The sequence below is a fragment of the Siphateles boraxobius genome, unplaced genomic scaffold (genome assembly GCF_051911475.1).
Source record: "Siphateles boraxobius isolate OS27281-9 unplaced genomic scaffold, OSU_SipBor_1 29, whole genome shotgun sequence".
Classification (NCBI taxonomy): Eukaryota; Metazoa; Chordata; class Actinopteri; order Cypriniformes; family Leuciscidae; genus Siphateles; species Siphateles boraxobius.
The window spans coordinates 518014-533494 of NW_027508908.1; positions in this window are offsets into that span (position 1 = coordinate 518014).

The window sequence follows — 15481 nt, forward strand, 5'->3', positions numbered from 1 at the left end:
ACGTTACTCTGTGTTGTCATCATTCAGTTTGGATTTGATCTTTAATGTAGGGTACTTTAAAAAATAAATAAATTACCAAGCAGCTGATATTGCCATATCGTCCGGCTCTTTTCAAAGAATCGGTTTTAGAGCGGCTCGTTCGCGAACGACACATCAACACTAGTGGACTGCCGAGGCGCTTTCACCCCAAAATGGCGGAAGCGTAGCGCTGCTGCTGGGCGCGTTTGTTGCAATGGAACGTTCTATTGAGTTTCGCCTCTTGTTCTTCTATACTCTTTGCTAGGGGTGTATGGCGTGCGTTTCCCAAAGCCAACTGTTGTCACAATTTTCGTCTTTGTCAACACAATTCAAAGGAACTTGCGACCATATTTGGGTAACAATGCTTTTGGGAAACCCACAGTTTGACTTTATTTCTGTCAGACGTCTACAGAAGTTCTTATTAAGAATTAACAGAGGTTTAGATTGAAAATGTTTAGTTTTAGTTGGCTTAAGTTGGACTCTTGACCAATGGCTCGATGATGTGGTTTGTCTGGTGACAGTCATCTTCTATTGGACTGATTCACTCGCATCCAGTGTCTTAACCTTAATCATGTGGGTGATAAGCTATGTTATTAATTTGATGTTTATGCCTGGGATTATACAGCATGTGATTCAGCAATGTTTTAATCAGATAATCTGAAGGAATTTGAAAACATTCAACATTAAATGTTAAACTCTTGTGTCCAGGCAACCAAGAATCAGCGTATGAATCTCGACAATGGTGACAAGCTTAATGCTGCAGTGCATTCTGGGTGCTTGTAGGTTACATTTAATATATTACTCTTTCATGCAATTTGCATTTGTTTTGTAAAAGTTTCTTGCACATATTCTGTGTTCTCATTGCATTTGTATCGTCTTGACCAGCAGGTGTCGCCAGTGTAAAGTGTTTCGAGCACTTCAAAGGAGAATAATTTTACAATGCAATTGTTTCACCGGATTCAAAGTGTCTAAAATCTCCGTTCTCCTATCACTACAGTACTTTAATGGATAAAAGCTGTCTCTATCCAAACCCCGTGATAAGTTACAATCTACAAAGGCACAGGAGTTATTATAGTATCTTTAAAAGATAGTTTGTGAGATATAGACCTATAGTTGCAGAGTGCTAATGGAATATATATGTCCCATATATATTTTTATACTTTTTGACAAAGTATCTTTACCTTCACCTTCCTTTTTTTCTCATTTCCACACCGCGTTTTACTGTGTGAAAGGATGAGTGTCGTGTGTGGAAAACATGAACATCTGTTAATATTATCTGTGGTTATTGCTGAGCATCAGCTGTAGCATGTATTCATACGGAGATGAAAATGTTCTTTGTCCTCTTTGCCCTGATTTTTTTCTTTTAATTATACTCTTGAGATGAAATGAGATCTGGAGATTCTCAGATGCTGAAAACTCGCCGTATCTTGTTTAGTGAGCAGAGAGCAGAACAGAAGCACAAAGACTGGGTCGTTTCGGAGGGATGATGTTATATACGCTACAGGTCTTCGAGGTGAGAAAAGAAATGAAAACCTCACATTTGCTCTGCTTCTTTGTTTTAATACAAACACAAACAGCATACACTATTGTGTATCCATCCAGGCTTCCAGTTTAATCTATTGCGATATATAAGATGATAATAGATTGAACCTAACACTAAAATATAACATTTTACATTATTAAATATAAATTGTAGCATCATTTTGAAGTATCCACAGGCCTTGATTTCTTTTAGGGACGTGCTCAGAATATGGTTTAATCCTGTCATTTTGAGCACTGGGATAATAAAAACTTACACACACACACACACACACACAAACACATCGAGTGTTATCTGAGTTTCCCTCTTGCTCATTCACTCACGTGTCATTCAACACTATAATGTCAAAAATGACTATTACTTGCTATTAATTAATTGATAAAAAATAAAATAATAGCAGAGACCACAACTATAACAACGGCACAGAGAAACTATATCATTAGAATCACGTTTAGACTCGTTTTTTTTTTCAGCTGATAAACAATAAAAACATTGACATCAAATCAGAATCCACTCTTCTTTAAAGAGCTTGAGCATTTAAAGCGACAAAACTGCAGAATAAACAGGACGATGTTATCCACGGGTTAAAGTGTTTTAAATCTCGTCTCTTGTGAATGTTCTGTGTTTGTGTAACAGTTGAGTTGCTCCGTAGGGCTATTCTCCCGATGAACATGTTAGTTTAACCCTTCTATATCTGTGACCTCACTAACATAAAAATTGACTGTTTACACCCGAGGATAGCAATATGTGGAAGCCCATTTCCTCAACATAAGAAAACAAAATCATGCTTTAAATCATACATCTTTTAGCTCGTGACTCAAGAATCATTTTTCGATTAACTTGGTTGTAAGAGCAGAATACACTGTGCAATGAGAAAGAATGAGCGGGTGAATGAATGAATGAATGAGTGAATGAATGAATGAATGAATTAATAAATGAATGGAGTTCTGAAGGTTGTGTGGTTGATACGGATCCCTCTGTTCCCTGTTTGATGGAGTGATAGAAAAGCGTTCTATCTATCTAAATGTAAGATTTATGTATTTGAATTGAATATAACATTTCCATTAATTTGAATTACAGTTTCCCCTAACCATAAAAACATGCATTTCAAAATACATAAAGCATAAATTTGCACTCTGGATTCCTATTCATTAACTACTTCCTTTTGCATATTATGAATAGTGAAGTCGGACCCAGGATTTGGACTTTTTCCCTCGGTGGATGTTTATTCTGATGGACAGGATGGTTCGAAACTTCATACAGACTTTCTCATCAAAGTCAATACTGGGACTGCCTGGTCTCAGTGACACACGAGGCCTCTGTCTCTCTCTCTCTGTGTCTCTGTGTGTGTGTGTGTGTGTGTGTGTGTGTGTGTGTGTGTGTGTGTGTGTGTGTGTGTGTGTGTGTGTGTGTGTGTGTGTGTGTGTGTGTGTGTGTGTGTGTGTTTTCTAGGCCACTCACTTTTCACTTCAAAACTTCTCCTCTTTTTTCTCCTCTTGTCTTCAAAGCCATCATTCATATTTCTGTCTACAATTCTTTTTGTTACTGCCATATGAGATTCAGGTTAGCTTTGAAAACACACTCTACTGTAGTAATCATACAGTTTCTGCAGTATATATATCATGTATGCTGTGCACAATATTTCAGTATGCATGGGATACCCAGATAACCTGCTGCTTTTGAAAAAAGGTGCAGTAAATAATGCACCCTTTACCTTCCACTTTTTTTGTGTGTGAAGATTAATATAAAACAAAATCAGCCATGATTTTGCAAATATAAACTATGCAACTATATATTTTTTTCTAACCGGGTAGTAAGTTTAGCTGGCTAATATGAGCTGTTACTGTGGCTGAGCTGGTTAAAGCGTTAACCCTTGTTTATACTGGACGCGTCCGCATGAGCCCAAAGGTGCGTGTGGCAAAAATGACGTGATTGTAACAGCGCGCGCGCCTCCGCATCCCCTAGACACCATTTACTACAGACAATAGGCTTTTTTACTTTGATTTTGGAAACTCGATCGACTTAAAATGCTTCCAAGATCGACGGGTTGGTGATTCCTGTAACTGTTTTACGGTCAATGACAAGAGTACTAATCAGCTGTCTCACAAACGTAACCTGCTCATTTATCCCCACATAGCAAAGCCATAACACAGCGAGGGAGAAGAATTAAGTTAAATTAAACAATCCAACTACATATTTTTCACCACTGACAAGGGAAAAGTCATTACTCACGGTGTTTATGGCTAGCTTCTAGCTTTCTGCGGCTTCTCTTTCAAGGTAGTGACGAAACACGCTCTGTAACACTGTTTGTTCGCTGTCGGCTACGGTAGAAACATGACGTCACAATATGTCGACCTTAATAGAAGGGGATTCCCGCGCCTATGTAGATATAAATGCCTAATTCTAAGGTAATAAAAACATTACGGTTTATTAAGTAAGTTCTTTATACACCACATAACACATAGTTATGGATGTCATATTGCATTTCTGTTAATAGATACTCAAAATTTTTACACATTGCACCTTTAAACTCAGAACCCTCTTACTAGCGCACGTGTGCGTGTGTGTGTGTGTGTGTTTGTTTCTATCATGATGGGCACTTATAATGTAATTAATGTTGTTTTATATCACCTAACTCTCACACAAACCTATTGTTCATTAAGATGTTATTTATTACCTTTATTTTCTTTTTTTTGTGGGGACATTTTAGCCTCACTACAGTGTAGGTAAAACATGACACGTTATATCATTCTCCTGATTTAATATTAAACTAATAATATTTGCAATGAAACCAAGCCCTTGCACAAACATGTAATATGTCCATTAACACATTATTTGGTCTCTTTATTTCGTTTTCCAGCTCAGGGTGGATCCGCCTGCTGTAAAACAGGTTTGAATCAAAAGGTGTTCGAGACAAATCACTAAACACAGAAGCACAAGGACACATATACATGATCATTAACTCACAAGAACAACACTGCAGACAAACACACACTCAGACGATGTCTTACCAATGTTTTTGTTCATTGCGCTGAATTCTCGTGTCTTTTCTCGAGTCTTGCGTGTGACACGGCGTTCTAAAAAACCTTGGAACATTCTCAATGGGAACTTCTCTTAACTTGGGCTGCATTCAAGGCCAATTTTAAACTTTAGAAGTGCATTCAACTTTGTCAAGTGGCTTGAGGGAAGTTTACTTGGACAGACCCTCAACCCCTCGATTGTGACAGAGCGGGATCGAGTCCACATCAACATGTAGCTACACATCAGGCAGATCCATAGACCACAATGCAACACGATTGTGACATCACAGTAGGTCGCGCTTAATTTACCCCCAAACCCACACAACTCTAGTGTATGATATTGGAGTTATTTTGATTTTTAACTGCATTAAATACTTGTAACTACCTTAAGCTGACTGTTTTTGTTTAACAGTTATAGTTTATTGTATTGTTATTTTCGTTTGTGCAATTCTTTATATTTTATATTTAAAGGGTAACTACACCCGAAAACAACTTTTTTTTATTTAATGATCTGTAAGACTGGGGCTTTATTAACGCTGTTCATTGATTAGAGTAAATCTTTTGACATTTGGGTATAAAGTGGTTTAATTCTTCAATATATGGTGTAAAAACGTCAGAGTGCTGCCCTCTTCAGGTTAAACGGTGGCTACTGCAGTTGAATTTTCCTATTGGATGTTGTGGTGCTGCGTGACGTAAGCAGGAACCATCTCACCACAGAGAGACGTGGGTCTCAGGGTCAAAGTGTGCAAGCAGACCATATACGGGACAAAGTGTACGCGCGTTGTGGACCTGCCTATAGGGTAACACGCTCTTTAAATAAGCAAAAAAATAGTGCGACATTGACTTTAGACCAGGTTTCCGTTGGTCAATGGCACAGTCTATTTCAGTTGCCAATGCGCCTGAACGCACCTCGTTTTCAGACCAGCAGCCAATGGGCGCACAAATGGGCGAAAAGGGCATTTGCTATTTAAACAACGTGACGCAGGACGTGAAAATGATAACTGCGTCGGGCTTAAAATAGCAAAAAACATCGCGTCTGGCGACGCATTGTGCCGGGTGTATGATGGGCCCTATATGATCAAGGGCTTAGTTTGGTCCATTTAAAAACATTTCAAAGGTTCCGCCAGTAGTGGGCGCTTGTTCAACGTAAGCAATGACGTACATCAGAATGAACGAGACGGAGGGAAGTTAACGAGGGAAGAGAGCAAAAAATTGGCAGTGTGAGCATTAGAACGCAGCGTCATGTGCGAAACGCGAGCGTAAGAGTTAAACACGTCCTGTGTGAACGAGCCCTTACAATGTAGTTCTTTTGCGATGATGAAAATACTCATATGTTATAAAATATGTATTTATGACTATATGGGTAGCCCTAGTGGAAGACATTATACTTTATACTGGAGAAATCAGTCATGTAGCCTATTTAATTTTATATGCCTAAACTGTTCATGTCTGGCAGGTTAAAAACACAATCTCTTTGCCTTCAAATCTGAGTATTTACTGAATAGCATGTCTCACACAGAGGTCAATAGTCAATTTTCTATTCTGTTCTTGAGGTTTTCTGGAAATATAGACTTAAACATTTCCATATGATTTGACCCCATATGTAAAAACACTTGAACGCCTAGAGACCTCCAAACAGTAAGTTCACAGTTCAGACTTACAAACCCAGCACAGTTCATTAAGCATGTCATAAACATGCGATCGTGTGAACCATTAGTGTGACACATGTGCTTCTTTTGCATGTCATGAATCTGTCCGCACTTCTGATAATGCTGTGGACTGATAGTGGCAGTGAATGTGTGGATAAACAGTGTGTTCTGCTACTGTAAACAGCGTATGTTATCATTGAGCCTCTGAGAGTCACTCTGTTTGTGTTTAAACGTGTGAATACAGTCTAATTGTGTCTCTGTTTTGTTTTTGTCTGTACTAAAAATAATGGTGACATGTAATGTACTGTCTCATGACCTCGCCGTGAGTTTCCATGCTCTCTGAGGTACGGCAGATTCACTGGATTCCCTAATGATGGCATTTATGATGAATGGCGGAACCACAGCCACTGAAACATGGGAATGACAGACAATTAAAGATAGTAGGACTGTGGAGGGACGAGTGTAGGAAGAGATTGTGGGAAGGCATCAGTCTTTACGGGGTTAGAGAAATCTGTACAATTCCCACCAGTCAGAATCTTTCTGAAGAAAACATTACAATTTCATGGAAGTATTTTTAAAGACAAGCCTGAGCCCAGCAGTCAGCATGTGATCTAAACACCTTTTTCCATTCATGTATCCAACTTTGTGTGAAAAACAGACCAAAGTTGACAATTGGCACCATCTAATTGTAGGTCTAAATGTCATGAATTAAAAGAACACACAGGCTTCCAGTATTTCAGGAAAGTGGTTTAGATTGAATGTTTTTTTTTAACAGTATCCATTGAGAATGATATCAAAACACTGTTAACACTGAACTGACGTATGAAAAAATGAAAGTGATATCATTCCACGCTGGGGTAAAAACTCCTTTGTTCCCATCTAATCGAAAGCATCTTTCCACTCCGCTGAAAATGTAATCAGTATTTCTCATTCCATGTTACATCAGAACCTTCTGTCCGAACTGAACCGTGTCCGTGGTCTCTGCGTCACGCGAGGGAGATCGTGCTCCTCTCTGCATCTTATCTCAGAGACCTGCTGACTGACACTCATGGACATACTCCTCTTTTCCACTATTTTCCTTTCCAATTGCACTCCCCGCTCAGGTAAGTTCAGACGCCAGGGTCTGTGGCAGCAGCTGCAGCTCTGGACAGATATCAAGATCAAGATTACTGTGCCACAGGAAATGACAGAAGCGAGAGAAGAAAAGCCATCAAAATCTTCCTTTAGTGCATCTGCTTTTAGAAGAAATCTGTCTGTCTATCTATCTATCTATCTGTCTATCTATCTATCTATCTATCTATCTATCTATCTATCTATCTATCTATCTATCTATCTATCTATCTATCATTCTGTCCATTGTCTTTCTGTCCGTACGTCCATCCATCCGTACGTCCATCTGTCTGTCTATCTATCCATTGAAACAAGTTAGATTTATCGATAAGTATATAAACCTGCTTACTGTGTATTATAACAATCAGTATATTCGTATTATGTTTACAGTTTTTCTCAGTCGCTTTGGTGCATTTCTCACATCACTATTTACATTTGCACAACAGTTAATGCAGTTCTCAAAACTATTACTGTAGTACAAACTGCAAAACCTAGTTGATAACCTGCAAAAGCGTGTCACTTGCTCAGAATGGACAGCTCATTCCTCAAAAGTAAGTATTCACGTCAATGAAAGTGTCAGTGTCATCAGGATGAAAAGTCCTGACACCATTGTTTATGAACAAGATAGTCAAATGGCTTTCTCATGTTTACATTATGACAGTTTACTCTGTAAATGTTTTCCAATGCAAAAAAGTCAGATCTTGGTGACTGAAGACAAAAAATGTACTGCTTTATGTTATTTTTTATTTTTATTTATTCATTTTCAGAATAATTTCATAAGTCAGACTATGTTTGTGCATGTGTGCTGAGCAGAGAGCTGGTAGTGTTATATTTTGCTTAGAGGTTTGCAATGTACACTTAGCAAAGATTTCCAATGATGATGATACTTCAAATGTGTATAGTTGCTTTTTGCAAGGAAAGTGATGTTTCAACTGATGCAAATGTACCATTTGAATACCACTAATGTATACACTGAGAAACAGTTTCTTACAGTAATGTGGAAGGTGGATTGTACCATGTGTATGTATGACATATAAGTTCCATTTTAAACATAAGCTAAATGCTTACATGTTTACATGCTATACATGTTTAAATGTGCAAAGAAGTTGTAAGTCTCTCTGTGATGTATATAAGCTCAATCTTTACTGTACCACCTTAGAGAAACATGAAGGCATGATGGGGTGAGAGGAAGGAGAAACATAGAGATGATGGGGGAAAGGAAGGAGAAACTGCTACTATCATGTGCACAATGTTGTGGAGGTTGAACTAACTGTTGTGCAAATGTAAATAGTGATGTGTACACTGAGTTCCCGTTACATTTACGGGAAAAAATTGGCAGCTGTGGTTACCAGAGTTTTCCTGTTAAAAATACGGTAGCAACATTTTAGGTTTTACAGACTTTTAACTGTATATAATTTTACAGCAATAAACCGTATTTCATTATCTGATATAATGTTAATTTACTGATCTTTTAAACTATTAATATCTGTTTTGTTCCATTGTAATATACTGACCGCCAATCATCACAGCAGTGATGAGAGTCAAATGAAAGTTAATACTAATTTCAACTTCCACATGACAGTTAATACTAATATATAGAAGCTGCACAGTGTCATTCACACAAACATTAAACACCATCATGGTAACATGTTGAAATTTAAAAAATGCAATAAGCATTAATTTAACAACATTATATGTAACATAAAACCCTAATGTACCTAACTGATTAGAAAAAAAACTAAGAAAATTATGAAGAAACAGTTATTTAAAAAAAATAATACATTAAATGTGAAGTGTCACGCAGGGAATTGTGGGAATGTCAATTTAAATTTTTTCACTGTAAATTATACGATGACTTGTTCTTTTTCACTTCCAAAAACTGTAAATTTAACGGTATTTTACAGTAAAATTACATTAAATGTACCATTATATATATATATGTATATCAGTTATTTACCGTATATAGTAAGGAAACTTTCTGTTAATCAATTAACAGTTTTTCACTGTAGCATTTTTACAGTCTTTTACCGTTAAAATCACGATCATTTTTTACAGTGTGCACCAAAGCGACTGAGAAAAACAGCAATTTATGTAAAGAATATGCATCGTATTGTTTTATTAGTCAAGGTTAAACCATAAATATCCAAATGCATGGAAGTTTATATGTAATTCAAATATACAAATCTTAAAATCGGGCATAAATATTTTTTTTGAATACGCATTCAAACAGACAGACTGAGAGACTTTCCGTGAGAAAATCGTGATCGTCGAGAAAACAAAACCAAACAAATAGGGCTTCGGTAGATAAATAAGTTCAGTCACGCAGCATATATTCACATTATACCGAATCTGTGCTTTTTTATCAATAAATGCTGTGCGTTTCATATTTTCATTGAAGGTCAGTGCCTGTGAATCAATGTAGATGACAATGCAACATAAGTCTTTTATATATATGTACAATAATGCATTATGTATTTGTACAGACCAGAAATGAACCATTGAGGCCTGCAAACTGACATCTATTCAGTTTATTCCAAGGCGGAGATGCATAAAACCTAAAGGATAACCAAGCGCATATGATCCATGGCCAGTGTTTGAGGAAAGCCATTTATTTTCGTAGTCTGTTTTGCTTCATTTAGTGCGTCCACTCCACAATGTTTATCAGGGACTCCAGCTCTCATGAACCCAACACATTTAGCCCTGTCATGGGTTTTACAACTAGTGGAGACATATTTGAACTCTCAGAAGAGATCTTGATGAAGTCTGCGTGACTGGAATGTACACGGGTGTCATTCTCTATTATAATCAATCCTTACCTTTTTTGGGTCTGCAGAAAGAAAGATTCATGCAGTGCAGACCGGCTGATGGAGGGCGAGACAAGCGTTTCAGCTTTGCGATGCTCCAGAGGAATTTAGGATCGTATCTAATTGAGCTTTATGTGGTGGTTTATAAGAGTTGGGAAAACTGTGCCCTCTCTCACACACACATGGATATTTATCCTTGTGTCTTATCCTTATCTGGACTTCCTATTCACATCTAAATGTGAGTCCTGAAATATAACTCAATTATTTATGAGACATTTATTATTTATTCAATCTTGAGTCTTTGTGAAAAGCCCCATCAAAAGTTTCAGTCAGGGTTTGCTGTTTGTCTGGGATGTTGAATTCCCACAGGATAGAAATAACGTTTTTGTTACCATCAGCTGAGTTTAGATACACAGTTAATTTGAGGCGTGGAAGGTCAAAAACAATATGTTACTTCCAAAAGCTATTTTTATTGTAAGACCTGAAGTAAAAATACAATTGAAACTGTCAAACCACATCAAGGAAGTTGATCTAAGATGCATTTTAAAATTGCATGTCAGAATTATGAATTATGCATATTTAAATGTTGGATCTCGTGTTTTTGTTTCTGCTCAGACTTCATTTTTTACATTAGCAGGAATGTCCTGAATGTCCAAATTGCATGAATTTAAAAAAGAAAACATGCACTTAAGTCCAAAAATATGCGATCAAAAGAAGAAAGATGAAGAAGTGCTTCAAGATGAGTTATCCATGCAACTTTTTAGCAACTGTATTCACTCAGTCAAAGCAGGACTCTATAGCTGCTACATCACAGTGATTATAACACTCACTATTTGGGCAGGAACATCTGTGACGCACAGGCCCGTTAGAGCACAATGATAAAAAAAGTAATGGAAATAAGCAGTAACGATAAGTCATCTATCCATAGAACTACAGTTCAAATGTTTGAGGTCTGTAGGTTTTGTTAATGTTTTTGAAAGAAGTCTCTTCTGCTCACCAAGGCTGCATTTATTTGTTTAATTTCTATTAAAAAAAATCTCTTACTGACCAAACTTTGCTTTTTTCACAAGTAAATATTATGAGGTGTGAAATGAGATATGTGCAATGAGTCTGTACAATGAGTGCAATGTGAATGTCCTGCTCAACCTTTCTTTTTCTTTCATCCTCAAAATTGGCATTTTCTCCCTGGTCTTTCATTCCCTTTCACCTCAATTTCTCTGCTTATTCCCTCTTTCCTTCTATAAAGCAGTCAGTTGGGTTTTCATCCCCTTTTCTCTGTATTCTCTCATCCTCATTAAAATGTAAATGAGTTTGATTGTAGAGCGCTAAACACCAACTGACTTGTAACCTTATTGATTTACATTTCAATATAAAAGAAGAGAGAAAAAGCGAGTCAACGCAGGTGAGAAACCAGAGATATTACTTTTTTAATAATTGTTCTGGCTGTACCTTCATAATTATGTGATTGTCATGAAAATTCTCTTCTTTGTCTTTGTTCTTTTTGCACCTTGACATGCAAATCAAAGTAGGATTAGTTCCACTTCCTCTGTTTCAAAAAAACCCTGCAATTAAGCCGCTTTTTTTGTAGGTCTTTCCAACAGTTGCCACACATTACGTAATAGAAACATCACAAATGAACACACTGGGGACTTGCATACAAATGTGAAAATAATTAAGAGTTATTGCGTTTTGTTGGGGCTGCATGTGGTCACTCACGGGTTGATCTGTGGTGCTCATGCGGGTGACGTGAGTTCGAATCCGGCTCATGGCCTTTAAAGGCAGTTGTTGTTGGGCTTTGATCATATAGGGTAAGTGATAAACAATAACCACAAATATTAAACTTCTGTGCATGCTGTTTGTTCACTTTTAGAAATAAAGGTTCACAGCACTGCGAGACAAGAACTATTTTGTGTTCCCCAACCTTTCAATGAACAGAACCGTCACATTCTTAGGGTACATTTACACGACAACAGTGTATTACAGTTTTTCTCAGTCGCTTTGGTGCATTTCTTAGATCAAAAGTGCAATTCTTGATACTACTTGTACACATTCCAAATCATCTAGACACTTGTGCACATCATTAAAGCAATTTCTTATTCCTTTGAACAAATTGCAATTGCTTTTGTACATATTGCAATTGATAATGTACAAGTGTCAGCTTTTTTCCACATTTTCAATTGCTCATGTCATGTTGATCAAAACATAGTATATGGTTCTCTGTTGAATAATCTTACCCCTAAAAACATCTAAGCATTAGTTCCTTGCATAAGCCATTACATGCAAAATTGTTGAACTATTTGTCATAACTGTCAAGCATAGTTTTACACAATTCTATTAGACCTTTTGTAAAAAAACGTGAATTGATGAATCGTGCAGGTGAAATTGACTCTCACTCATGAAGGAATGTAAAGTCTTAGTTCAACCAACAATCAACCAGTTGTCTAAATTGCTCAAAGGTGCATCTCATGAATACAGTAATCAATTAGCAAGCATATAGACGGACCACAACTTAGGGGTGTTTCCTGTGTTTCTTTCTAATTTAGTTTTTTTTTTCTTTGTGCCCCTTGTCTTTTTCTTACTGTAAATTATTTAGTTTTTTTCTTTCATAAAGTAGCACTAGTAAAAGCTAGGGGTGTAACGATTCCCTCATGTCACAATTCGATACATATCACGATACTGAACTCACAATACGATATTACAGTATTGCGATACTCCAAGACATTTGATAAAAAAATTAACAAAAAATGAACTGTTGATTAAAATGCTAATTTTGGTATCACATTGTGTGTGTGTAAATGAATAGTGCTGGAAATACAGGACAATAGAGACACCAGAATAACAATATTCATGATTCTGAAGCTGAAAATACAGAATTATTTTAGATGAATATGCTTGAACTGACTAGATATATTTAAAATAATGTTGGACACTTTTACTGGTAACATTAGACATTTGGCATTATCAGGATCCACAAATATTCCTCCATTGCAGTATTATACATTATATTCAACATTATATATATATATATATATATATATATATATATATATATATATATATAGTATTTTACGTAATGTAGTACTGACACTACAACTCTTTTTGAATTTTTTTACAGTATTTTGGGTGAACTACACACAATACAGATTGTCACGATCCACGATACATATTGTTGGATTTTTGTATTGCGATATATTGTGACATGATATATTGTTACATCCCTAGTACAGTAAAAGCTGTGAAAAACAAAATCCTGTCCATTCTCTTTCTATCAATAACCCACATACAGTAATATGTAAATAGTACTGTTGAAATTGATATATGCCATTGAAGTGCAGCCTTGTGCAATTTCAATACAGTAACTGTCATCCAAACTGAAGCCTACTGTAAGTTTACATCAGGTAATACTGTCAAAGTACACAGTTACAATTGACAACATGCCTAAACATTTTGACGACCTTGTTCGTGAACAATGACTCAATGACTTATCATTCTGATGACACTGACATGATCATTGGCATGAATATTTACTTTTGAGAGATGTACTAAGGATTTTTAGTGACGGACTAGCTTTAGAAACATATCTATAATATATTGCAGTTTGTACAAATTGTTCTGAGAAATGCACTTATTATTTTGCACATGTTAGGGATGATCTGAAAAACGCACCAAAGCGACTGAGAAAAACTGTAAAAAAAGGAAACGATTTTCCTTTCTTATTTTGCATACAGACGACGACGTTGTCAAAACGAGCCCCGTTCACACGGATCCGCGAAAACGGCTAAAAACGCTGTGTTATTCTGCTGCCAGGCCAGTAGTTGGCGATGTCACTTTGTAAAGAAACACTACATGACTACAGACTGAACATGTAACCCAGACGGCAACATTGTGTCGGCTCATATCCGGCCTACATGTGGATTCCACACGGTCCAGATGTGGGCCGGATCTGGACTGACACTATGTTGATGTGTGGGAACACACATGCACCTGACATCACCGTTTTCACAAATTTACATTTTTGTAGATTACATAACGGTATCGTTTTCAAAAACCTGCATGGACTCAAGCCATAGAGCCCGTAAGATAGCAGAGACTTGAGTAAACAACCAGCCAGGACACACTATACTCAGACCCGTCGCCAGACCTCAGTCTTAAGGGGGGCATATGAAATGTATGGGGGGGCACAATTATTATTAGCCTACAGTATGTATATTTATAATAATATATATTATTATATAGGCTAATATATAACTCTAGTCGCGCAGCACGTAATCATCACGTTAAACATATAACCAACAGCAATATGACCAGGTAGCCTAGCCTACACCACATACACAGAAGCAATGTTATGAATATCCATAAAACACTTGACTACACAACATATTAGATGTAACACTAGAAGCATCTCTCAAACATTGCATTTTAAAGCAGTCAACAGAGGGATATGCATTGCCATGACACACACACACACACACACATACATACACACACACGCACGCAAATACACTCGCACAGATACTTTGAGTGGAGGCAGCGCTGTCCTCTCTCCAGTCCCAGTACAGCGGGAGGAAGCGTTTCTCCAAGCAGAACCTCCTCATCGAAGTATCATTCCACTAAGCCGGCGAAAACTCGTTTTGAAACAGCTTTAAAAAATGCGCGGTAACTGTTGAGCGGCTTAGTTGTACGTCACGTACTTAGCCTAACGTTCTTTTGTAAGGCCGTGATAGACTGTTGCAGTGTAGATTCCCATCAATCAAACTAAATCACACCATTGTTTCCTTATATTTTTAATATTTTTAATATTTTAATGATAAAGAATGCAACATTAATGCAACACAAAATTAGCAACTATGATAATATTAAAATTTAATTAAAATTAAATAATCTGTGCCTCAAGTGGGGGGGCACAAGCATTTTTTGGGGCGGGCCCGGCCCGCTATGGCCGCCCATAGCGACGGGTCTGACTATACTCTTCAAAATAAAAGTTCTTTATGGACATCAAGAACCTTTAACATCCATGGAACCTTTGCATTGGACACAAGTTTCTTTGGAAAAAGGTTCTTTAGATTATATTTAAAAATAAAGTTATTTACTCAAAGGGAAAAAAAATGGTTATTTTATGAACTATTAATTGAAAAGTTCTGTGGGAACCCAAAAAAGTTCTTCTATTTTTGAAATCTATGTATATTTCAGAGTGTAGGAATACTTTAGCATTGAATTGCCAGCTTTTGCAAGAGCAAACACCACTCATGTTTTCTTCAGAATCATGTGCCATTCATGCATAGCTGAGCACGGTTTGCATTTGTGCTTTAAAATTAATTTTGATATTTTTGGAGGGCAATA